The sequence below is a fragment of the Chlorocebus sabaeus genome, chromosome 24 (assembly GCF_047675955.1).
Source record: "Chlorocebus sabaeus isolate Y175 chromosome 24, mChlSab1.0.hap1, whole genome shotgun sequence".
Taxonomy (NCBI): Eukaryota; Metazoa; Chordata; class Mammalia; order Primates; family Cercopithecidae; genus Chlorocebus; species Chlorocebus sabaeus.
Genome location: NC_132927.1, coordinates 79,021,685 through 79,044,993, shown reverse-complemented (window position 1 = coordinate 79,044,993; position 23,309 = coordinate 79,021,685). Strand labels below are relative to the sequence as shown.

General features: G+C 42.7%; 1 protein-coding gene and 1 pseudogene across 1 annotated transcript in view; one reads left to right on the top strand and one right to left on the bottom strand.

Moving 5' to 3' along the window:
* The window catches only part of RCOR1 (REST corepressor 1), a 133,131-nt gene that overhangs the window by 60,678 nt on the left and 49,144 nt on the right, over positions 1 to 23,309 (bottom strand). The window lies entirely within an intron of this gene.
* On the top strand, positions 7,930 to 11,222 carry LOC140710143 (large ribosomal subunit protein uL23 pseudogene; annotated as a pseudogene).

Below are 23,309 nucleotides of genomic sequence, written 5' to 3'. Positions count from 1 at the left end.
TAAAAGATAGAAACAACCCAAATGCCCATCAACTGATGATTGAATAAAAAAATGCAGTATGTCTATGACAGAACATTATACTGCCATGAAAAGGAATAAAATACTAACACATGCTCAGCATGAAACTTGAAAACACTATGCTAAGTAAAAGCAGTCAGTCACATGCACAAAAATCCAGTCTATTGTATGATTTTATTTACATGAACCATCCAGACAGAAAGAGTAGTGATTGCCATAGGCTGTGGGGCATTTGGAAATAACAGGGAGTCACTGCTAACAGGTACAGCATTTCTTTATGGGATGATAAGAATGTTTTAAATTTGATTTGTGTTGAGAGCTGCACAATTGAATGTTCCGAAAGCCACTGGATCTTGCATATTTTAAATAAGTGAACGGCATGTTTTGTTAATTTTATCGTAGTAAAGCTGTTATTTTAAAAGCAAGGCTACTCAGGAGGCTGAGGTGGAAGGATCAGCTGAGGCCAGAATTTCAAGGCCAGTCTGAGAAACGTCTCTACAAGTGAGAGATGTTCTCTACAAGTTTTTAAAAGTTAGCCAGGTATGGTGGTGAGCACCTGTAGTCCCAGCAACTTGGGAGGGTGAGGCTAGAGGATTGCCTGAGCCCAACAGTTCAAGCTATGATCACCCTGAGGCACTCTAGCCTGGGCAACAGGGAGAGACCCCGTCTCTTTAAAACAAACAAACAAAACACAGAAACTAACTGGAAAGAGAAGACAGGTTACTCCATGGCCATTAGAACACCTGCTTAGGTTCTCATAGCACCCTCTCCCCTACACCCTAAAAAATCACGTTAGGTCTGTGGAGTGGAGGGGAAGAGGAAGTTGTTTTTCTACCATTCAGGGTCCAACCATATCCTCAATGACCGAAGTCAGAACAGAAAGATGAAGACAAGAAAGAGAATGGCCAAATGGATAAACACAGAAGGGGCAGCAAAAACAATCAGAACTGAAATAAATAGTGAATATGCTTTTCTTGCTATCAATAATTATAAGATAGGGCTGGGCGTGGTGGCTCACACCTGTAATCCCAGCACTTTGGGAGGCCAAGATGGGTGGATCACCTGAGGTCAGGAGTTCAAGACCAGCCTGGACAACAGGGTGAAATCCCATCTCTACTAAAAATACAAAAATTAGCCAGGAGTGGTGGCGGGCGCCTGTAATCCCAGCTACTTGGGAGGCTGAGGCACGAGAATCGCTTGAACCCAGGAGGCAGAGGTTGCAATGAGCTGAGGTCACGCCACTGCACTCCAGCCTGGGGTACAAAGCGAGGCTCTGTCTCAAAAAAAAAAAAAAAGGTAAATTCTTATTCCTAAATGTATGAACTGGCCACCCATACTTTCACTACATCCTAAGATGTTAAGCATGAGTAAATTTAACTTAATTATGTTAGGGACCAAAAAACATTTTGTGACTCCAAAATTGTTTGCTTCTGATGTTCAGTAATCAAAAAGATACAAATCAAAGGGAATGGCAAGAGTACATATGATTACTATTGCTATAACAGTTACATATGCTTACTATGTGCTAGGCACTGTGTACTTTGTCAGGCCTCAATTCATTTCAATCTTACAAAATCCATTTTACAGATGAGAAAATTAAAGCAGAGAGAGACAAAGCAAGCTGCCCAACATCACGCCTATGAGCAGTGAAGCTGAGGGTCGAAGCTTAAGGAAGAGGGATGAAAACAGCAGAAGCCAGAGTTGGTGGTGTTAACCATTATGCTACACAGCCTAGATTTTAAAGAACATTTTTCCTCCTTATGATATCCATTAAGTATTTTAGCACTTAAGCTAAATGGCTTAAGAATTCTCAACTGACAACAGTTCACGCTCTATAAAACGAGGAAGTCAGAAGCAACTTTGGTATTTAAATGCCAAAGTATCTTTTTTTTTTTTTTTGAGACAAGTTTCACTCTTGTTGCCCAGGCTGGAATGCAATGGCGCGATCTCGGCTCACTGCTACCTCTGCCTCCCGGGATCAAGCGATTCTCCTGCCTCAGCATCCCAAGTAGCTAGGATGACAGGCATGCGCCACCACATCCAGCTAATTTTGTATTTTTAGTAGAGACGGGGTTTCTCCACAATGGTCAGGCTGGTCTCAAACTCCCGACCTCAGGTGATCTGCCAGCCTCGGCCTCTCAAAGTGCTGGGATTACATTAAATATCTGTATCTTTCTACAAAGCATATACCTACTGTCTGGTTCTCTCTTCTCTAATCGCTTCCTTTTTAAATGCTAAAAGTTTACATTGGAACAAATAGGCCCATAATTTCCAATCACCAGCTCTCTGGAAATAAAATCTACAATAAATATAAGCATGTTATAAAATCCTTAAAAACTCAACATCTCATGTTCTCCTGAATTTATGGAAAAACATTTTTCCCCTCAAAGATTAGCAATTTCACAAAAATTTAAAAGCTAAACAGATTTTTTTATTTGAAGATTTTTTCCTCCATGATAATAAATGCTCTATTCACTTGCTTTTAAAAAACAGAAACTTTTTTAAAAAACTTATATGGCAGTTGGTTAACGAGGGTATGTATACTCCCACTAGACCCCCACCCCTAAAAAGGAGAGGGACTGTAAAAAATAAAAAGGCAGGCAAGAACAAAGCTGGACAGGGAGAGAAGAAAGACAGAAAGGGCTTCAGCAGTTAGCTGAGGTAGAAACTATCATACCACAACTGACATACACATAACCAGTTACCATTGCTTACTTTGTATTATATTACCCAGTAAATACCCAACTAGATAGACAATTCCTTGGTAACAAAGAATCCATTCTTCATTCTTGTACTGCCACTACTTACCTGCCCTGAAGTAGTGCTGTTTGGTCAATTGATTCCATAGGTCTTCAGCTGTCTTGATTCTTAATTTTAGCAAGATTCATTCTCATTAGCATCACCACAACAGTAATTGCATCACCACAGCAGTAACTATCCTCAGAAGAAATGTTCTAAACATGGATAGTGTGTTCTGTCTTTCGGGATAGTGTTTCACACCTCCAGGGGGAACAGAAGAGAAGATGTGATGCAGAGGAACTGAACGGCCACATGAATGGTAGTAAGAGATTTTAACAAAAGTTTGCCTTTCCCCATGTTTTCTCTACCACTATTTTAAACACCAGTGTTCCCTGGGTTCCTCTTTTTCATCTGGTATTCATTACTCTTCCTATGCCATTAACACCGAACACTGCAAATTTCTCAAACCACATTTATTATGGTAATGACTTCTAAATCTGTATCTCAAGACAGAATACACATATAAGGCAAGAACAACTCAAAAAGCATCTTGACACAGCTTATCGCCCTCTCATTCACCCTTACCACTATCAACAAGCAGCTGTTTCTTCTTGTTTATCTAAAAAAATTAACACTATCACTTGTATAGTCACCAACTCCCAGCGATATGGCTGCAAGTCATCTTGGTGTCCCCTCACCTGCTACTAGCACTCGAGCACACACACTCTGCAAAACCCACTGAGCCCCATCCAGTAATCCCTTCAATTTTTCTCAAATCCATCGCTCTCCAACCCTTCCGCCATTAACCTTCAGTTTCCAACTTCACAGTTTCTCATCTCGTCCTGTCTTAAGGGTTGCAGGTTAAATTCGGTCTCCCCAAATTCAGTTTCTCCACTAGCTAGAGCAATCTTTCTGAAGCACCATTCTGTGTGTGTGTGTGTGTGTGTGTGTGTGTGTGTGTGTGTGTGTGTGTGACGGAGTCTCGCTCTGCCGCCCAGGCTGGTGCAGTGGCACCATCTCGGCTCACTGCAAGCTCCACCTCCTGGGTTCACACCATTTTCCTGCCTCAGTCTCCTGAGTAGCTGGGACTACAGGCGCCCGCCACCATGCTAATTTTTTTGTATTTTTAGTAGAGATGGGATTTCACCATGTTAGCTAGGATGGTCTCGATCTCCTGACCTTGTGATCTGCCCGCCTTGGCCTCCCAAAGTGCTGGGATTACAGGCATGAGCCACTGCGCCCGGCCACAATTAATTTGTTGTTGTTGTTGTTATTATTATTATTATTATTATTATTGAGATGGAGTCTCTGTTGCCGAGGCTGGAGTGCAGTGGCACCGTGTCAGCTCACTGCAACCTCCATCTCCTGGGTTCGAGCAATTATCCTGCCTCAGCTTCCCGAGTAGCTGGGATTATAGGCGCCCACCACCACGCCCGGCTAGTTTTTATATTTTTAGTAGAGACAGGGTTTCAACCATGTTGGCCAGGCTGGTCTTGAACTCCTGACTTCAGGTGATCCACCTGCCTCGGCCTCCCAAAGTCCTAGGATTACAGGCGTGAGTCACCATGCCCAGCCCATTATTTTTTTAAGAAACAGGGTCTTGCCCTGTTTGTCCAGGATGGAGTGCAGTGATGTGATCATGGCTCACCACAGCCTCAAACTCATGGGCTCAACCGATCCTCCCGCCTCCCCTCCCAAAGTGCTGGAATTACGGGCATGAGCCACTGTGCCTGGCCCTGGAGCATAATTCTGTTCAAATCACTTTCCATGTTTAAAGTCCTTCCAGAGATATGGATCATAACTCCCTTCCCCTTGAGTGTGAGGCTGTGTATAGCGACCTCTTTCCAAAAAAGGGGGTTGTATGGAAAGGGGCAGAGCAGGGGATGGAAACTCAGACGTTTCTGCTGTAAAGTACTCAGCCAGGCAACAAAGGTCAACACGAGCAGTCATCAGTCATGTTGATGGTATGTATCCTTGGACGGGATGAAATGGCACTCTACTTCTGTGGTCTTCCTACCCCAAACTCATAACCTTAGTATAATAATGAGAAAAATACCACACAAATCCCAATTGACAAACATCCTGCAAAATTTCTGATTAGTACTCCTTAAAACTAAAACATTATCAAAAACAAGAAAAATCTTGAGAAACTGTCACAGCCAAGAGGAACCTAAAGCAACAAGTCAACTCAATGTAATGTGGTGTCTTAGCTCGGATTCTGGAACAGAAAAGGGTTATTAGGTAAAAAGTAATAACATAAGAATAAATTATGAACTTCAGGTAATAATTACGAATCAATCAATCACTAATTGTAACAAATGTACCACACTAATGTAAGACGTTAATAACAGGGGGAAACTGGGTATAGGGTATATGGAAACTCTTTGTACTATCTTTACAAGTTTCCTGTAAATCTAAAATTATTTCAAAATAAAAAATCCTCCTACTGTTTCCCTGTCTTTAGGGAAAAAAACCACGGCATGCAAGACCCTTCATAATCTGGCCTGCTTATCTTTCTAACCTATGTCCCACACTCAGGATGCTATCCCTCACGTGGTCATTATATTCCTGGGCCTTTTTGCTTTGCCATGTCTTTCCTCTAACCACTTCCTTCTCTTTATCTCTTCCCACCAGCTAACTCCTAATGCTTCAAGACCCCTCAAGGATCACCACCTTTGGTAAGCCTGCTTACTTTCCTAGTCCAGGTTAGCAGTCCATTCCTCCTCAATACTCTCATAACACTGGGGACACCTCCTCTATCACAGTTTAGGCTCTTGTCATTAATGGTTTACATAAAGACGTGGAGAGAACAATGGCTTTGTAAGACTCAACTACTAGCAGTAACTACTATTAATGGCTTTTGAGCCAGTAAGATGTAATATAATTATTAACTATTACTATGTGCCAGTAACTGGGCTAACCACTTCACCTATCTGTCACATAACACGCACCAAAAAAGCCCTATGAGATAAGAACTGTTGTAGTCCACATTTGAAAAGAGGAGTTAAGTCACTTGCACTTAGATCCTAACACTGGTCAGGATCTGAGCTCACATCTGGGACTCAATCCCATAGTGGACCTGAATCTGATTATAACCACTTTGTTGTTGAGTGATGATGAACAAGCTACTTAGCTTCACTAATCCTAAAGAAAAATGGAGAGGATAATGCCTACCTTGTATGGGTTTCTATGAGGATTAGAAAGGCCACCTATTAAGTAAGTACCTGGTACATACAGATGCTCCTCAGCTTACAACAGTGTTAGTCCTGACAAATGCATCACAAATTGAAAATATTTTACTCCAAAAACGCACTTAATACACCTAACCTAATGGGCATCATAGCCTAGTCTACCTTAAATATGCTCAGAACACTTACATTAGCCTGTAGTTGGGCAAGGCCATCTAACAAAGACTTGTTTAATTTAAAAAAAAAAAAAAAAAAGTGTTGAGGCCAGGTGCGGTGGCTCATACCTGTAATCCCAGCACTTTGGGAGGCTGAGGTGGGTGGATTACCTGAGGTCAGGAGTTTGAGACCAGCCTGACCAACATGGAGAAACCCCATCTGTACTAAAAATACAGAATTAGTCGGGCATGGTGATGCATGCCTGTAATCTCAGCTACTTGGGAAGCTGAGGCAGAAAAATCGCTTAAATCTGGTAGGCAGAGGTTTCAGTGAGATTGCACCATTGCATTCCAGCCTGGGCAACAAGAGTGAAACTCTGTCTCAAAAAAAAAAAAAAAAAAAAAAAGCACTGAATATCTCATGTAAGGGTATCACACCACATACTTCTAGCCAAGGAAAAGATCAAAATTCAAAATACAGTTTCTACTGAATGTGTAGCACTTTTGTACCATCTTAAAGTTGAAAAATCCGGCTGGGTGTGGTGGCTCACGCCTGTAATCGCAGCACTTTGGGAGGCGGAGGCAGGAGGATCACGAGGTCAGGAGACCGAGACCACCCTGGCTAACATGGTGAAACCCCATCTCTACTAAAAATACAAAAAATTAGCCAGGCGTGGTGGCGGGCGCCTGTAGTCCCAGCTACTCAGGAGGCTGAGGCAGGAGAATGGCGTAAACCTGGGAGGCGGAGCTTGCAGTGAGCCGAGATCGCGCCACTGCACTCCAGCCTGGGCGACAGAGCAAGACTTCGTCTCAAAAAAAAAAAAAAAAAAAAAAAAGTTGAAAAATCCTAAGTTGACCATTTAAGTCAAGAACTGTCTGTACTTAATACTTGATCAATAATAGCAATTATTATTTCCTTTCTCCTCTATTATTTGACATCTTTCAGACCTTGGTACCTTCAGTGTCTAGCATATTATAAGTACTTCGTAAATGTTAAGTAAATTAATATGCATAACATAGGTTAGGTAGACAATTAATGAAAAATTTTAGAACGGGAGTACATTGTTCTATTCCCTTTCCTTCAACACAGCAATCCAGACTGATAAGTTTGAGAACCAAGTAGGCTGGGCAGCAACTCATGTAGCCCTGATCTCTGGAACGCCACCCACTCCCTCTCTTCTTGCACCTTTCTTTATAACAGCACTCTACCCTTTAAGGGCATAAACTCTATTCCCATGAGTAGGTTATTTCAAAAATACTATGATTTGCAATATTACAAGCTGACAAAAATAAATGAATAATTTCCCTTAGAACTGGCTCAAGGCCAGGCATGGTGGCTCACACCTGTAATCCCAGCACTTTGGGAAGCTGAGGTGGGTAGATCATTTGAGGTCAAGAGTTTAAGAACAGCCTGGCCAACATGGTGAAAACCTGGCTCTACTAAAAATGCCAAAAAAGAAAAAACCCAGCTGTGGTGGCTCACACCTGTAATTCCAGCTACTGGAGAGGCTACTCGAGAGGCTGAGGCATGAGAATCACTTGAACCCAGGAGGCGGAGGTTGACATGAGCCAAGATTGCACCACTGCATTCCAGCCTGGGTGACATAGTGAGACTCTGTCTCAAAAAATAAAAATAAATAATAGAACTGGCTCAATCACTGTTCAGTAATCTGAGTTCAGCTAAAGCCTAATCTATGTCCCTTTTCTGATTCCCCAAGAAGGAAGTTAGATGCTAATCAAATGCTACTGAAGTTAATTCTGCACTAGAAACTGCAATTGTATAGTCAGTTTCTAACTAATAACATCTTATCTTCTCTCATTCTCTTGGACTCACAGGTGTCTTGGACTGGGAATCGATTTTCTCTAAGAGAAACCACAAACACTTTTCTTCCATGTTATCAATATAACAAGCTTATCATTTACCACCAATGTAATTTAGCCACATATGATCCTCAAACCAAAACAAAGACAAAACACTTCAGAGACCAATTAATTTCAGAGTGAAATGTTTTAGGCTCAGGTTTCTCCTATTTCTCCTAACACTGTCCTATCAGTAATGTAACACACTAATCAGAATGGACAAGGCTGTATTGACATTTCACCACCAAGCAATCCAAGAGAAACAAAAGCCCTGAAGCTACAGTCTGACTGATGGTCAGGCACCACAATCTTAAGAAATACAGAGGGCCCAGATTATCCTATAACACAATTATTCCCAACATCACCATGACCCAGAGAAAACTTCTAACTACTGTACCACCAGCTAAGGACACACCTTTACACCAATGTTGTAAGAGTTCCTTATAAAAGGTTGCGTTAGGAAAAAAGACAATATGGAATTCTTTGCAAAAGTCTGGCAAAACAGGATGTTAGAAGGGAACACAGAAACCCTGTCCAGTAAAAATGATGAGAGAAGTTGCATTAGTGTGTTTTCACAATGCTGATAAAGATACACCAGAGACTGGGCAATTTACAAAACAAAGAGTAAGTTTAACTGGATTTAACAGTTCCACGTGGCTGGGGAAGCCTCACAGTTAAGGCAGAGGGCAAGGAGGAGCAAGTAAGGTCTTACATGGATGGCAGCAGGCAGAGAGGAGCGCTTGTGCAGGGAAACTCCCCTTTGTAAAAGGATCAGATATCTCGTAAGACTCATTCACTATCAAGAGAAAAGCACAGGAATCATGAGAGCTGGCCTCATGATTCAATTATCTACCACCTGGTCCCTCCTACAACATGTGGGAGTTATGGGAGCTACAAGATAAGATTTGGGTGGGGACATGGAGCCAAACCATATCATAAGTGTACTGTACTTAAGTTCAGGCTTTCTGAAGGGTAGTTTGGCAATGTTTACCCAAGCCTCCAGCAATTTATCCCAAAAGAAAATATTCATAAAGTTATGCAAAAACTTACCTACAAAGTTATTCATCAAATGATGCTGAAAACAGCAATAAATTGGAAAGAACTCAAATGTCCAACATAATCTCATAATCTGGTAAAACCGTATTGTGGAAACTGTACACATTAAAAGCTACAGAGCCCTTTTCACAAGATGGCACCAAAAGCAAAGAAGGAGGCTCCTGCCCCTCCTAAAGCCAAAGCCAAAGCCAAAGCAAAGGCTTTGAAGGCCAAAAAGGCAGTGTTGAAAGGCATCCACAGCTGAAAAAAAAAGATCCACACATCACGCACCTTCCAGCAGCCTAAAACACTGCAATTCCAGGGGCAGCCCAAATATCCTCAGAAGAGCGCCCCCAGGAGAAACAAGCTTGACCACTACACTACCATCAAGTTGCCGCTGACCACTGAGTCTGCCATGAAGAAGAGAGACGACAACCACACACCTGTGTTCACTGTGGATGAAAAGCCAACAAGCGCCAGATCAAACAGGCTGTGAAGAAGCTCTGTGACCCTGATGTGGCCATGGTCAACTCCCTGATTCAGCCTGACGGGGAGAAGGAGACATACGTTCAACCAGCTCCTGATTATGATGCTTGGGATGTTGCCAACAAAACTGGGATCATCTAAACTGAGTCCAGCTGGCTAATTCTAAATATATGTATATCTTTTCACCAGAAAAATAAAAATAAAAAGTTGCAGAACTATGTACATTTAATGACTTGGGAAAACCATACATAAAGTACAACATGCAAATGACAACAAAGTGCTGCATACTACAGAATCACCCAATCGAACAACTCACAGGCAGGGCGCAGTGCCCACGCCTGGAAATCCCAGCACTTCGAGAGGCCAAGGCTGGAAGGTTGCCTGAGGTCAGGAATTTGAGACCAGCCTGGGCAACAAAGTGAGACCCTGTCACTACAAAAAATAAAAAAAATAGTGAGGCATTGTGGCTCACACTTGTAGTTCCAGCTACTTGGGTTGCTGAGGTGGGTGAACTCCTTGAGTCCAGGAGTTCAAGGCTGCAGTGAGCCATGATCGTGCCACTGCAATACAGCCTGGGCAACAGAGCAAGACTCTGCCTCAAAAACAAACAAAAACTCATGTCCAATTCAAATTATGTTTCCATAAGCATAACTACATATGCTAACATCTTGCTATAGCCGATTGTCTTATCCTACTTCACCTGCAGCTATGCCTGTCCTGTTCTGAAGGAACTCCCTCTGCTCACCTCTAATGAGAGACCTAATACTCTAGGAAATACTTTCCCCCACTGCTTTTCCTAAAGCACTTAATACATAATTACACAGTTGACTAAATTTTTCTTACTGAGAAACTATTTCTTCCCTCTGAGTCTTACAAGGTTTTGAAACGTTGAGAACAGAAAGTCACTGACATACTGTAGTTTCATGAAAGAGGATGGAATTACTACCTATCTTTTGGTGAAACTAGAAACAGAGCACTATCAGTCAGGTTTTTTAAAGCCCACATAATTATAAGTGACTTTTCTTTCTTTCTTTTTTGAGACAAGTTCTCACCCGGTTGCCCAGGCTGGAGTGCAGCAGCGGTACAATCTCGACTCACTGCAACCTCCGCCTCCTGGGCTGAGGCAATCCTCCCACCTCGGCCTCCCAAGTAGCTAGGACTACACACCCAGCTTGTTTTTTGTACTTTTAGTACAGAAAGGGTTTCACCATGCTGCCTAGGCTGGTCTTGAACTCCTGGGCTAAAGCAATCCATCTGCCTCAGCCTCCCACAGTGCTGGGATTATAAGTATGAGCCACCGCACCTGGCCTATAACTATAACTGACTTTTCTGTTACTAATCCAGATCTGTGAGGATTTTATTAGACTTCTACCCCAACCTTCTCTCTTGGTTTATCTCTTTGAAAAAGAGCTGAGCAAAATCACTAATATACAATTTTACCCTTTTTAAAAACTAATCTGAACCAATTTATGAGATAGTAATTTACACAAGTCACCCCATACTAAGGAAATATCTCTATCCTTAATAACATTATGTTTGAAGATGAAAGGATGAAAATTACCATGCAATCTTTCTTAGTCTACCAGTATGGTAATAATCACACTTTAACAACAGCCAAAAATCAGATGCTGTCAATTTCTTATTACTAGTCCCAGAAAAGATATATCTATTTTCTTCTTGATTTAGAATAGGTTAAAAAGTTTATTTGGGCTGGGCACGGTGGTTCACACATCTAATCAAACTGTGGGAGGCCAAGTGGGGAGAATCACTTGAGGCCAGGAGTTAAGAGATCAGCCTGGGCAACACAACACAGCAAGACTCCATCTCTACAGGGCATGATGTTGCACTCCTGTACTTTCACTACTTGGGAGGCTAAGGTGGGAGGATTGCTGGATTCCAGGAGTCCAAGGCTGCAGTAAGCCATGATTATACATCAAGCTGCACTCCAGCCTGGGTGACAGAATGAGACCCCATCCCAAAAAGGGGGAAAAAGAAATTAACTACAGAAGATACGAAAAAAAAAAAAAGGTTTTACCCAAAAGCAAATCTATGCAAAATATTTTCAAAATTTCATGTTGTTAAAAAAAAACCCATTCAAACCACAAATATCACTCATAATGTATATCACATTCTTAGAGTTGCTTTACTAAAATCAGCATATCCATAAGATAACCCACTAGGATGAATTAAACAGATGGGCTCAGAACTCAGACCATCAGTTTGAAATTCTAGGTGTGCACCTACAAAATTTAAATACACTGGAAAAATGATTTCAAACAGGGCTTTCTCGTTTGGAACCGGTGGTTAAAGACAATCTCTACCCCATAGTGACAGAATTAAATGAGATAATACATACATAAAGTGCTTGGCTAAATGCCTCAGCACACCATGAGCATGTGACTCACCAGATTATTTATCTTATTATGAAAGTCAGTGTTTGGAGTAAAAAGAACAGAAAAACCACCTAAAAACAACTCAACATTAACTACTTCACGCTTCTTGACTATGGCTGTCTTCTCCTACATTCCCAAACACTGATCTAGGCTCTAAGTGGTTTATTCAGGTTGTAATAACGTCCTTACCAAACTTTCTGCCTCCTCTCTCTGCCTCCAAATTGAAAATTATTATAGAAATGGCAGCAGGAGATACCTCTCCGTTACTGTCCATGTGACACTACTTCACATTACCCTTGCAAGAAGTCCTCCCAAATTCAAGCAACTCTAGAAACTCTAGAAATTCAAGCAACTCTAGAAACTCTTTAAAGATACAAAGAACTTCACAAATAGAGTTTACTTAAAGGTTGGGAAACCATACACATGAAGTATCTTGGCAGAGGTGATGGTGTCAAGGACCCCATGCCTATTCCAGCCCAAAGCTCTCTCGATCACACTGTATTACATTATTACATTCCCAGAGCTTTCTTGTTTGACACATAACTGTGCCAGAATTGGTTTCTTGTCTGGTATTCTGTCACTCTGTAGGAATTTCCAGTAAAATAAGATGAATTTTTATTGTTGTTAGTATTATGTTACGCACCACCAGAATAGCCAAAATGAAAATGGAAGACTTTATGAGCCCTAATGATGCTGGTACCTCACTATTTACAAATGCTGATCAGATGAAACATTTGTTTCGATAGTGAAGGCCACGCAACCCTGCATCAACAAACCTCCACTTGTTCATAAGCAAATATAAAATTGCAGTAATATATCCAAGTATTTATGGAGGTCTTATCTAAAGAGGTTCTTTTTAAAAAGTCAAATAAGAAGTCCAGTAAGCCGGTAGAATAATGGGCAAAGACCTTCCCTAGAAAAAGCAGCTTCCTTGTGGGAGAATTTCAAGTAATTTATGTAAATATTCCCCACTCCCCTCCAGGAGATGGAGCTTAAATCCCCCTGACTTGAGTGTAGATTGGATTTACTAACTTATTTCCAAAAAAATAAGTATGGAAGGTGTAGGTTGGACTTACTAACTTGTTTCCAAAAAAATAATTATGGGAGGTGGTGAGTGTATACAGTAGAGAAACATAACCTTGGCCACAATTAACATTATCGGCAATAAATCATGGTGTAGCACGCACTACACCCCCCACCACTCCAACAATATGAATTCCCCAAATGCATAACTCTATAGTCTAATCATGTGAAAAACAGCAAACTGGGGAGATATCATAATTAAATGCAATGCATACAGTACTCTGGACTGGATTCTAAAACAGAAATGGATATTAATGGGAAAACTAGTGGAATCTAAAAAAAATGTGGAACTTAGTAATATATCAGTGTTGGTTTCTTGGTACTGACAAGCACATATGGGTGATGTAAGAGGAACCCAAGTGAGGGGTCTGATAATCCATAGGATACACGAAAGGTTTGGGGGTAGGTAGGTAGCCATCCTGTTCCTGAGAAAAAAGTCACACTCTAAAAACTTTCCATAACTCAAGTCATAAATGTAAGAACACCACTTTTATTATTTTTATTTTTTTCAGAGTCTCAGTCTCATCCAGCCTGGAGTGCAATGGTGTGATCTTGGCTCACTGCAACTTCTTACCTCCCTAGTTCAAGCAATTCCTGTGCCTCAAGTGATCTGCCCACCTTGGCCTCACAAAGTGCTGGGATCACAGGCATGAGCCACCGTGCCTGGTCTTACACACAGGGATTAAAGCTACCGCACCTGGTCAGAAAAACCTTTTTAAAAAGGAAGGCCGGGCACAGTGGCTCACGGCTGTAATCCCAACACTTTGGGAAGCCGAGGCGGGTGGATCACCTGAGGTTGGGAGGTTGAGATCAGCCTCACCAACATGGTGAAACCCCATCTCTACTAAAAATACAAAAATTAGCTGGGCGTGGTGGCAGGCGTCTGTAATCCCAATTACTTGGGAGGCTGAGGCAGGAGAATCACCTGTACCTGGGAGGCGGAGGTTGCAGTGAGCTGAGATTGTGCCAGGGCACTCCATCCTGGTCAACAGAACGAGACCTGGTCTCAGAAAAAGAGAAAAAAGAGAAAAGAAAGAAGAGAAAATTTTTCTGAGCAGGCGCTGTGGGAGTAATCCCAGCACTTTGGGAGGCTGAGGTGGGTGGATTGCTTGAGGTCAGAAGTGCAAGACCAGCCTCACCAACATGATGAACCCCATCTCTACTAAAAATACAAAAATTAGCTGGGCGTGGTGGCAGGCGTCTGTAATCCCAATTACTTGGGAGGCTGAGGCAGGAGAATCACCTGTACCTGGGAGGCAGAGGTTGCAGTGAGCTGAGATTGTGCCAGGGCACTCCATCCTGGGCAACAGAGCGAGACCTGGTCTCAGAAAAAGAGAAAAGAGAGGAGAGAGGAGAGAGGAGGGACAAAGAAGGAGGAAGGAGGGAGGAGGGAGGAGGGAGGAGGGAGGGGAGGGGAGGAGAGGAGAGAAGAGAAGAGAAAATTTTTCTGAGCAGGCGCTGTGGGAGTAATCTCAGCACTTTGGGAGGCTGAGGTGGGTGGATCGCTTGAGGTCAGAAGCGTAAGACCAGCCTGGCCAACATGGTGAACCCCATCTCTACTAAAAATACAAAAAATTGGCCGGGCGCGGTGGCTCAAGCCTGTAATCCCAGCACTTTGGGAGGCCGAGACGGGCGGATCACGAGGTCAGGAGATCGAGACCATCCTGGCTAACACGGTGAAACCCCATCTCTACTAAAAATACAAAAAACTAGCCGGGCGAGGTGGCCGGCGCCTGTAGTCCCAGCTACTCCGGAGGCTGAGGCAGGAAAATGGCGTGAACCCGGGAGGCGGAGCTTGCAGTGAGCTGAGATCCGGCCACTGCAGTCCAGCCCGGGCTACAGAGCAAGACTCCGTCTCAAAAAAAAAAAAAAACAAAAAAAAAACAAAAAAAAAACAAAAAATCAGCCAGGCATGGTGGCACACCTGTAGTCCCAGTTACTCAGGAGGCTGAAACAGGAGAATCGTTTGAACTTAGGAGGCAGAAGCTGCAGTGATAGTACCACTGCACTCCAGCCTGGGTGACAGAGTAAGACTCCATCTCAAAACAAACAAACAAACAAACAAAAAACAGAAAAATTTTCTTAAAAATGTCTCAGCTTGCAGGGCATGGTGTCTCACACCTATAATCCCAGTACTTTGGGAGGCCGAGCAGGCGGATCGCTTGAGGTCAGGAGTTTGAGAACAGCCTGGCCAACATGGTGAAACCCTATCTCTACTAAAATACAAAAATTAGCCGGGTGTGGTGGCATACGCCTATAATCCCAGCTACTCAGGAGACTGAGGCAGGAGAATCGCTTGAACCCAGGAGACGGAGGTTGCAGTGAGTCAAGATTGCGCTACTGCACTCCAGTCTGCACAACAGAGCAAGACTCTGTCTCAAAAAAAAAAAAAAAATCATCTCAGTAAAGGGATTTCAAAGAATGAAAAGAATGTTTCCACTCAAATGAATGGGTACATCAAGAAACATTACAAGTTATACGAGCTTAATCTTAATTTTGGAATCTACTGCATTAGTGGGTTCATAGGTTTATTTCTTCTTTTTTTTTTTTTGGTGACAAACTCTCACTCTGTTGCCCAGGCTGGAGTGCAGTGACGCGGTCTTGACTGACCGTGACCTTCACCTCCTGGGTTCAAGCGATTCTCTTGCCTCAGCCTCCTGTGTAGCTGGGATTAGAGACGCCTGTGACCATGCCCAGCTAATTTTTGTAATTTTAGTAGAGATGGGGTTTCACCATGTTGGCCAGGCTGGTCTTTAACTCCTGACCTCAGGCAATTCACTCACCTCAGCCTCCCAAAGTGCTGGGATTACAGGCATGAGTGCCGGGATTATACACCATGCTTGGCCTTCTCCTTCGTTTTTTTGTTTCACACATACAACCAGTGGGAGGTAGGGGACGGACAAGCTAGAAGGAAGTATTTATTGATCACCTATTATTATGTGCTAGACACTTTCATAAACATGAGCTTATAATCTTCACAACTTTCTGAACTATTAATAGATACCTAAATCAGTGCTTAAAAAATTAAGACTATAAAAAACATAGGAAAATATCTTGATAAAGCAAAAACAAAAGCAAATTATATAACACGCCATAGTTAAGGTATTGAGAGGAAGGAATGCCAATGAGCTTCACAAAGGGAAAAATGCCCATGAATCATTCAGCTTCCTGCCATTCTAAAGTAAAGTACAACAGGTCAGATACTCTCTAGTATTTAAACAGAATCCTTGTAGAAAAGAAATCAGAAAACCGTTTGCCTTCAGGGAAAGGAAAATGGAAGGCCAGGAATGCATAAGAAATCTATTTCTCTTGTGCATAACCTTTTTACATCTTTTAATTTTGTAACACATGCCTGCATTGCCTATCCAAATATTCAACAAAATTTAGCTTTAAAAAAAAAATTTTAAAACAGTTGGCCGCAGGGGCTAATGCCAGAGATCCCAGCACTTTGGGAGGCTGAGGAAGGAGGGTGGCTTGAGGCCAGGAGTTTGAGACCACCCTGGGCAACATGGCAAGACCTTATCTCTACAAAAAGTTTTTTAAATGAGCCAGGCATAGTGTCACCTACCTCCAGGCCCAGCTACTTGGGAGGCTGAGACAGGAGGATCCTTTAAGCCCAGGAGACTGACACTGCAGCGAGCCTTGATCATATCACTGCACTCCAGTCTGGGTGACGAAGAGATCCTGTCTCAAGAAAAAAAAAAAGAAAAGAAAGGGGGGAAAAAAAGGAAAAGAAAATGAAAAGAAAAAAACCAAAAAAACCACAGGGAAGACATGTGGCCAAGACCAGCAATTTTATTTATTTTTTTCTTTTTTTTTTAACAATTTTTTTCTTTATTTTCTTGCAGAGACAGGTTCTCACTATCTTTCCCAGGCTGGTCTCAAACTCAGGCTCAAGTAATCCTCCCATCTTTGCCTCTCAAAGTGCTGAACAGGTGTCAGACAGTGCGCCTGGGCTCATTAATTCTAAGTTACAAAGATCAGACTTGATCATATTCCTTCTGCAGAGAACTGTGGTTCCAACAAACACACTATTCCCTAAGCCACCCACATCACAAAAGGGTGTGTGTCATCGGAAACCCACAGCCATTATGCGGCATTACTCAATTACTAAATGACAAGCTCAAATTAGAACTACATCTTGTCTTTTACCTACTCTTCATTTTTACCCAAGTACCTGGCTCAAAATGGAAACTGTATTTTACATGATGGTTATTGTATTAGTCTGTTCTCACACTGCTACAAAAAAAAAAATATCTGGCTAGGCACAATGGCTTGCACCTGTAATCCCGACACTCTGGAAAGCTGAGGCGGGCAGATCACCTGAGGTCAGGAGTTCGAGACCATCCTGGCCAACATGGTGAAACCCCATCTCTACTAAAAATACAAAAAATCAGCCAGGCGTGGCAGACGGCACCTGTAGTCTCAGCTACTTGGGAGGCTGAGGCAGGAGAATGGCGTGAACCCAGGAGGCAGAGCTTGCAGTGAGCGGAGATCACACCATTGTACTCCAGCCTGGGTGACAGAGCCAGACTCCGTCTCAAAAAAAGGAAGAGAAGAGAAGAGAAGAGAAGAGAAGGGGAGGGGAGGGGAGGGGAGGGGAGGGGAGGGGAAGGGAAGGGAAGGGGAGGGAAGGGAAGGGGAGGGAAGGGAAGGGGAGAAGGAAAGAAGGAAGGAAGGAAGGAAGGAAGGAAGGAAGGAAGGAAGGAAGGAAGGAAGGAAGGAAGGAAGGAAGGAAAGGAAAGGAAAGAAAGGAAAGAAAGGAAAGAAAGGAAAGAAAGGAAAGAAAGGAAAGAAAGGAAAGAAAGGAAAGAAAGGAAAGAAAGGAAGGAAAGGAAGGAAAGGAAGGAAAGGAAGGAAAGGAAGGAAAGGAAGGAAAGGAAGGAAAGGAAGGAAAGGAAGGAAAGGAAGGAAAGGAAAGAAAGGAAAGAAAGGAAAGAAAGGAAGGAAGGAAAGGAAGGAAAGGAAGGAAAGGAAGGAAGGAAGGAAGGAAGGAAGGAAGGAAGGAAGGAAGGAAGGAAGGAAGGAAGGAAAGGAAGGAAAGGAAGGAAAGGAAGGAAAGGAAGAAAGGAAGAAAGGAAGAAAGGAAGAAAGAAAGAAAGAAAGAAAGAAAGAAAGAAAGAAAGAAAGAAAGAAAGAAAGAAAGACAGACAGACAGAAAGACAGAAAGACCTGAGATGAGACTAGGTAATTTACAAAGAAAAGAGGTTTAACTGGCTCAAGGTTCTGCAGGCTGTACAGGAAGCATGATGCTGACATCTGCTCAGCTTCTGGGGAGGCCTCAGGAAACTTATAATCATGGTGGAAGGCAAAGGGAAAGCAAGCACATATTACAAGGCCAGAGGAGGAGCAAGAGAGAACAGGGAGGTGCTACACACTTTTAGAGGACCAGATCTCCTAAGAGCTCACTCACTATCATGAGAATAGCACCAAGGGGGATATCCACCCCCATGATTCAATCACCTCTCAATGGGCCCCACCTCCAACACTGGGGATTACAATTCGACACAAGATTTGGCTGGGGACACAGATTCAAACAGTAACGATCAGCTATAAACATCTAACACGAACCTTTTATGAACTACTAAAGAATAACACTATAGGCTGCACATGGCGGCTCATGCCTGTAATCCCAACACTTTGGGAAGCTGAGGCCAGCCTGGACAACATGGCGAAACCCTGTCTCTACCAAAAATAGAAAAAATTAGCTGGGCATGGTGGCGAGCGCCTGTGGTCCCAGCTACTCAGGAGGCGGAGGCTCCAGTGAGGCAAGACTGCACCACTACACTCCAGCCTGGGAGAAAGTAAAACAAGTCTCAATTAAAAAATAATAATAGGGCTGGGTGCGGTGGCTCAAGCCTGTAATCCCAGCACTTTGGGAGGCCGAGACGGGCGGATCACGAGGTCAGGAGATCGAGACCATCCTGGCTAACACGGTGAAACCCCGTCTCTACTAAAAAATACAAAAAACTAGCCGGGCGAGGTGGTGGGCGCCTGTAGTCCCAGCTACTCGGGAGGCTGAGGCAGGAGAATGGCGTAAACCCGGGAAGCGGAGCTTGCAGTGAGCTGAGATCAGGCCACTGCACTCCAGCCTGGGTGACAGAGCGAGACTCCGTCTCAAAAAAATAAATAAATAAAATAAAATAATAATAATAATAATAATAATAATAATAATAGGTCAGGTGTGGTGGTTCACGCCTGTAATCCCAGCACTTTGGGAGGCCCACGCAGGTAGATCATGAGGTCAGGAGATTGAAAACATCCTAGCCAACATGGTGAAACCCTGTCTCTACTAAAAACACAAAAATTAGCTGGCGTGCCCCTGTAGTCCCAGCTACTCAGGAGGCTGAGGCAGGAGAATCCCCTGAACCTGGGAGATAGAGGTTGCAGTGAGCCGAGATCATGCCACTGCACTCCAGCCTGGCGACAGAGTGAGACTCTATCTCAAAAAATAGTAATAATAAAACTAAAAAATAAAACTAACACTATAGGCCGGGCATAGTGGCTCACGCCTGTAATCCCAGCACTTTGGGAGGCCGAGGCAGGCGGATCACGAGGTCAGGAGATCGAGACCATCCGGGCTAACAAGGTGAAACCCCATCTCTACTAAAAATACAAAAAAAATTAGCCAGGCATGGTGGCAGGCGCACCTGTAGTCCCAGCTACTCAGGAGGCTGAGGCAGGAGTAAGGCGTGAACCCGGGAGGCGGAGCTTGCAATGAGCTGAGATGCGCCACTGCACTCCAGCCTGGGCAACAGAGCGAGACTCTGTCTCAATCAATCAATCAATCAATCAATAAATAACACTATAAAATTCAACAGCTGGTATTTTCAAATAGTTTTTTATCCATACTCCCCTCAAATCTTCCAGATACACATTCCTCCCAGTTTATTTGCATAGTTATGCATGCTAAGCATTCATTATTTATCAATGGTAATATTTTTGTTAAGTGGAAGATAGAAAATGTTAAAGTAGGTGATTGTTACGTATCTATGGAAAAAAGTCAGCTGGGAGGCTGATTCTAGGTGACAAAAATAGAATATGCTAGAAAGAAATGCAGTTTGGAGAATTTTCACCCAAATTAGAGTCTCAATGAAAGGACACAATAAAATACTGAAATACAGATGTGGGTGGATGGCATAACATTTGAAGGGAACTGTTCAGAAGAACGAGCAGATAGGAAAGCTTAAAAGAAACAAAAAATATAATCACCTAAAGAAAACAGGGAGTTTGAGGACACAGAATTAGGTAAAGAACACTGCCAGAAGAAGATAAGTAGAGGAGAGGGTGTTTGTAATTCACTGCTCAGCCTTTCTTCCATTCACGTAACTGGGCAATGAAGACTTAAGGTATTCAATGTTAAGTCATTCTTCAACGCAGCAAGCGTTTATTTGGTGTAGTGTAACAGTCCTGAAATGGAATCCCAGCTCTGCCTAGACTGAAGGAGAGTTCTCTCATCTCTTCAAGTTTCAATTTTCTCTTCTATAAAAATGGAGGAAAGAGTTCCTTCTTCAAAGAGATTAAACAGCAGGTTAAAACAAGTAGCAAACGTTCTGGTACATATTAGGAGCTTAAAATAATCAATCCAAACACCGCGGATAGATTCAATCATAAGGACACTTATAAGAAACTCAGTTACAAGGCTCATATCTAAAGCAGATCTAGCAAATTAAATAAACAAAAATAAAACATTTCTAGCAATTTCTACTTATTCTAAGCCAACTCAGCATAAAGATCCTCCAGTGTAAGTTTCCTTTTATTTACAAAGCCTACTGAGAATCAACTTGGGAGACCTTCAGACACAAGAAATCAGGTCTATGGGGTTATCGAAATAATTAGGGGGCCGGGCACCATGGCTCACACCTATAATCCCAACACTTGGGGAGGTCAAGACAGGAGCACCCATTGAGCCCAGAAGTTGCCAGCAGTAGTAGTGAACTATGATGGTGCCACTGTACTACAGCCTGGGAAACAAAGCAAGACCCTGTCTCTATAAATAAATAAATAACCCATTTATTTTGCAAGTGTGCTTATTCATACCAATTCACTTCTGGTCAGCAAGCCAAAAAATAAGATACATAAATATAAAATAATTAAGTTCACTTCTTCTCTAGTCTCTTAAGCTACTTTCAAATTCTGGCTTTTGTTTTTTTGGTTTTTTTGGTTTTTTTGAGACGGAGTCTCACTTTGTTGCCCAGGCTACAGTGCAGTGGTGCGATCTCGGCTCACTGCAACCTCTGCCTCCCGGGTTCAAGCGATTTTCCTGCCTCAGCCCCCTGAGTAGCTAGGATTACAGGTGCCTGCCACCACACCCAGCTAATTTTGTGTGAGACAGCGTTTCATTGTATTGGTCAGGCTGGTCTCGAACTCCTGGCCTCCCAAAGTGCTGGGATTACAGGCGTGAGTCACTGCGCCTGGCCTATTTTAAAATTCTACACCCTTTATTAATAGCAATACTCCAAACATACTGTCAAATTCTTCTAACTAGTCAACAATGTACTGTGCAACAATGATAGTTTCATTAGCTGCTAGTGAATTAGTAGTGTTTTAAATGAGAACATTCTCATTAAGAGACCCGTATTCTAAGTCTCACTGTCTAATACAAGAATTATTAGTAATAAGATAATTAAGTTATTCAATAAAGGATAATAAAGTTATTCAATAAAGAGCAAACCAAATATTTAACATCTAAGAGTAAGGGTTCTAAATCAAGTCCTGTAAGTTTAAGATATCTCAAATCAGTTCCTAACACAGCTGGTAAAGAACCCCCACAATACCAATGAGAAGGAATAGCCCAATAACTTAAATGTTTGGCCCTTTATATACAGCAATTGCAGAATAACCAGTGTCTTGCACATAGAAATTTCACCAAGTATATGGTACTGTTTCTCCATCAGTAAAATGAGAAGCATGAACTTACTCTCTAGAGTACATTTAATAGAAAAATTAAGTGGCTTAATCCTGTCTACAACTTTGACGTCTGACTTCCCTTTTCCAATATCCAAGGGAATCCTGTTTTGTTTTTTAATTGAATGGATGCGGCGAGGTTGGTAGAATGTGTGTGCTTTTTTCCTACTCTCTTCCTCTGATCCTTCAAGTTTTATTAACACACTTCAGAATAGACTAATCTCAGTCACTAAGCATGGCTGATCACTTTGATCCATCCATCCATCCCTCCCTCCCTCCCTCTCTCCCTCCCTCCATCCATCCAACCATCCATTCATTTATTGAGACAGGATCTTGCTCTGAGTTCTGTCCCTCAGGCTGGAGTGCAGTGGCACTCACTGCAGGCCTCTAATTCCTGACCTCAAGTGATTCTCCCGCCTCAGGCTCCCAAAGTGCCAGGATTACGGGCACCAGCCACCATGACCACGGTCACTATAATTTTTTTTTTTTTTTTTCTTTTTGAGGTGGAGTCTCACTCTGTCACCCAGGCTGGAGTGTAGTGGTGCTATCCTGGCTCACTGCAAGCTCCGCCTCCTGGGTTCACACCATTCTCCTGTCTCAGCCTCCTGAGTAGCTGGGACTACAGGTGCCTGCCACCATGCCTGGCTAATTTTTTGTATTTTTAGTAGAGACAGGGTTTCACCGTGTTAGCCAGGATTGTCTCATCTCCTGACCTTATGATCTGCCCATCTCGGCCTCCCAAAGTGCTCGGATTACAGGCGTGAGCCACCGTGCCCGGCCCACAGCCACTATGATTCTTTAAGCTCTCACCTTTCTTCACTGCCTTCATACACAACCAAGTTAGATAACCAATTCATTTTCTTGGGGATCATTCCTGATGCCAATTTTATCAACCAGATTTTTTACAGTAAACAAAGTCCATTCTAACTAATATAAGCAACTAAATGGCTCAACAAGAAAGTCATCAAACCAGATTTATGAGCCATGCAACTAGGACAACACCAGAATTTACCCCCCACAGAACTGCTTCAGTGGAGGTCTTAACTGCTGCAAGTGTTAAACACAAGGACACTTGGCAGTGCACAGTGGACACCACCACTAGCAAATGCTGCCTCTGAAAGCTGGCAGCCATGCTTGCCTACTTCACATCACTTGCTTCCTAATTCTAGTCTTGCCCTGGTGCATGGAGCAAAAGTCACACATCTATGACAAACTACAAGAGAGGATGGGAAAGCATAATAGCTTCTACTGTGGTGTGGACAATTTCCCCTCAGAGTGTTCAAAAGCTGCTGGTAGCCAAAATGCATACTAAACATCCACAAGTGGTATCATACTAGCTGCTTAGGTCCTAAGGCCCCTGTGTACTTTTTTTCTCACTTTATTTCCTAAATTGCTCCCTAAGTTCAGTGTTACGGAACCCTCCTAGTTTATGACTAGTAAATACT